Raw genomic sequence first — 4,208 nt, 5'->3', positions numbered from 1 at the left:
CTGTTAAAAATGTGCCAAGTTCATTACCCTGTCTTTCCTTATTCCGTGTAAAAGATAAGTAGTACAAATCTGACCCGTAATGAATCCTCTCTCCCCTTTAAACGTTTTTCTTTCCCTATTAAATATCTACACCGATGGAATTTTTTATTCACAAACAGGCAACTTGTCATAGCCTCTAAATCTGGACCAACACAAATATGAATATGCAGTGTGGTCGAAAAAGAATCAGTGTATTGGTCGATCCTCCACATTCAAAGCGCCCAAAAGAAATAAGCATTGATTTAACAATCGATATCAGTCAAACATCATCAATTAAGTACCAAGGAGTACTCGAGAAGTGATTGATAATTAACTGCTCTTGGTTCCTGTTGACGAATAAACCGGAGTTCACTCTCGATCTCGGGTGGGCGATATTGAATGTAAGCTAATCGACCCATTACCACCAACACCCCCAAGATAGGGTCAAGATAACCTAGTTTAAAATCTTACCTCGAGCATCGTGTGCTTGCTTTACTCAGTCGATATATTTCAATCCTCCAATACATCTCGAGCGCGCGTTAAAAACATGAAAATAACTTTAATACGAACAACAGTGGACTCCAAATCTCAATTTCCCAATTCTTGAACTTGTCCGTTTCGAAATTCCAAATAATAAACACCACGCTCAATGAATGACAAAACAGTACGAAAAAATAGCATTTCTACCACTAAGTCGATGAAAAGAAAAAAAATAAGACGGTAGAATCCTTATCTCCGTTGCAGTCTTCGCGGTTTAAGTATTAAACTACCAGAGACTTTGTGTTTTGATAAGATATTCAACGGTAAAGTTTTAAAAGCCTACAAGGGAGAAGTAAACACAACAAGGGACGTCATCTGCGCATGTCTGAAATTTTCCTTAACTCACGTGCGTACGCTGTTCCGTGAAGCCTAAATTTATTACCTTTATTCTACCTCACTAACCCCCATCTACCCTGATTTACCCATGTTCTACTACATTTACCCCCATATACCCTTGATTAACAATGTACTACCGCGTTAAACCTCAACTACCCTAAGTAACCCATGTTCTACCACGCTTACCCCCATCTACCCTTCGTTCGCCATGTTCTACCAGGTTCACCCTCATCTACCCTAGGTAACCCATGTTCTACCACGTTCACCCCCATCTACCCTTGGTAACCCATGTTCTACCACGTTTACCCCCATCTATCCTAGGCAACCCATGTTCTACCCCGTTAACCCTCTTCTACCCAAGGTAACCCAGGTTCTACCACGTTTACCCCCATCTACCCTAGGTAACCCATGTTCTACCACGGTCACCCTCATCTACCTTAGGTAACCCATATTCTGCCACGTTTACCCCCATCTACCCTAAGTAACCCATGTTCTACCTCGTTTACCCCCATCTACCCTAGTTTAGCCATGTTCTACCACGTTCAACCCCATCTACCCTTGGTAACCCATGTTCCATGTTCTACCACATTTACCCACATCTACCCTTGTTTAGCCATGATCAACCACGTTCAGCCTCATCTACCCTAGGTAACACATGCTCTACCACGTTTACCCACATCTACCCTTGGTTAGTCATGTTCTACCACGTTTACCCACATCTACCCTTGGTTAACCACTTTCTAGCACGTTCTCCCTCATCTACCCTAGGTAACCCATGTTCTACCACGTTTACCCACATCTACCCTTGATGAGGGTAAACATGGTAGAACATGGGTTACCTAGGGTAGATGGAGGTGAACGCGGTAGAACATGGGTTACCTAGGGTAGATGGGGGTAAACGTGGTAGAACATGGGTTACCTAGGGTAGATGGAGGTGAACGCGGTAGAACATGGGTTACCTAGGGTAGATGGGGGTAAACGTGGTAGAACATGGGTTACCTAGGGTAGATGGAGGTGAACGAGGTCGAACATTGATTACCTAGAGTAGATGGGGGTAAACGTGGTAGAACATGGGTTACCTAAGGTAGATGGAGGTGAAAGTGGTAGAACATGGGTCACCAAGGGTAGATAATGGTGAACGAGGTCGAACATGGATTACCTAGAGTAGATGGGGGGTAAACGTGGTAGAACATGGGTTACCTAGGATAGATGAGGGTGAACGTGTTAGAACATGCGTTAACTAGGGTACATGAGGGTGAACGTGGTAGAACATGGGTAACTTAGGGTATCCGATTGTTAACGTGGTAGAATATGGGTTAACTAGGGTAGATGAGGGTTAACGTGGTATAACATGGGTTACCTAGGGTAGGTGGGGGTAAACGTGGTAGAACATGGGTTACCTAGGGTAGTTGAGTGTGAACGAGGTAGAACATGGGTTATGTAGGGCAGATGAGGGTGAACGTGGTACAAGATGGATTACCTAGGGAAGATGAGGGTGAACATGGATTACCTAGGGTAGATTGAGGTGAACGTGGTAGAACATGGGTTACCTAGGGTAGATTTGGGTGAACGTGGTAGAACATGGGTTACCAAGGGTAGATGAGGGTGAACATGGTAGAACATGGGTTACCTAGGGTAGATGGGGGTGAACGTGGTAGAACCTGGGTTACCAAGGGTAGATGAGGGTGAACGAGGTAGAACATGGGATACCTAGGGTAGATGAGGGTGAACGTGGTAGAAGTTGGGTTACCTAGAGTAGATTAGGGTGAACGTGGTAGAACATGAGTTATGTAGGGCACATGAGGGTGAACATGGTAGAACATGGGTTACCTAGGGTAAATGGAGGTGAACGTAGTAGAACATGGGTTACCTAGGGTAGATGAGGGTGAACATGGTAGAACATGGTTACCTAGGGTAGATGGGGGTGAATGTGGTGGAACATGGGTTACCAAGGGTAGATAAGGGTGAACTAGGTAGAAAATGGATTACCTAGGATAGATGGGGGTAAACTGGGTAGAAATTGAGTAAATAGGGGTAGATGGGAGTAAACGTGTTACAACATTGGTTACCCAAGGTAGATGAGGGTGAACGTGGTAAAACATGGGATAACTAGGGTACATGAGGGTGAATAAAAATAAATAAATAAACGTGGTAGAATACGGGTTACCTAAGGTAGATGAGGGTGTACGGAGTAAAACATGGCTAACCAAGTAAACGATGTAAACGTTGTAGAACATTGGTTACCAAGGGTAGATGATGGTTAACGTGGTAGAACATGGGTTTCCTAGGGTACATGAGGGTGAACGTGGTAGAACATGGGTTAACTAGGGTAGATGAGGGTGAATGTGGTAGAACGTGGGTAACTTAGGGTAGATGATGGTTAACGTGGTAGAACATGGGTTACCTAGGGTAGATGAGGGTTAACGTGGTATAACAGGGGTTACCTAGGGTAGGTGGGGGTAAACGTGGTACAACATGGGTTACCTAGGATAGATAAGGGTGAACGTGGTAGAACATGGGTTATGTAGGGCAGATGAAGGTGAACGTGGTAGAATATGGGTTACCTAGGGTAGATGAGGGTGAACATGGTAGAACACGGGTTACCTAGGGTAGATGGGGGTGAACGTGGTAGAACATGGGTTACCAAGAGTAGGTAAGAGTGAACGAGGTCGAACATGGATTACCTAGGGTAGATGGGGGTAAACTGGGTAGAAATTGAGTAAATAGGGGTAGATGGGAGTAAACGTGGTAGAACATGGGTTACCTAGGGTAGATGAGGGTGAACGTTGGAGAACATAGGTTAACTAGGGTACACGAGGGTGAACGTGGTAGAACATGGGTAACTTGGGGTAGATAATGGTTAACGTGGTAGAACATTGGTTACCTAGGGTAGATGAGGGTTAACGTGGTATAACAGGGGTTACCTAGGGTAGGTGGGGGTAAACGTGGTACAACATGGGTTACCTAGGATAGATGAGGGTGAACGTGGTAGAACATGGGTTATGTAGGGCAGATGAAGGTGAACGTGGTAGAATATGGGTTACCTAGGGTAGATGAGGGTGAACATGGTAGAACACGGGTTACCTAGGGTAGATGGGGGTGAACGTGGTAGAACATGGGTTACCAAGAGTAGGTAAGGGTGAACGAGGTCGAACATGGATTACCTAGGGTAGATGGGGGTAAACTGGGTAGAACAAGGGTTACCAAGGGTAGATGAGGGTGAACGTGGTAGAACATGGGTTACCTAGGGTAGATAGGGTTAAACGGTGTAGAACATTAGTTACGTAGGGTAGATGAGGGTAAACGAGGTAGAA

This window comes from Stylophora pistillata, chromosome 7, assembly GCF_964205215.1.
Source record: "Stylophora pistillata chromosome 7, jaStyPist1.2, whole genome shotgun sequence".
NCBI lineage: Eukaryota > Metazoa > Cnidaria > Anthozoa > Scleractinia > Pocilloporidae > Stylophora > Stylophora pistillata.
This window is presented reverse-complemented; position numbering follows the sequence as displayed.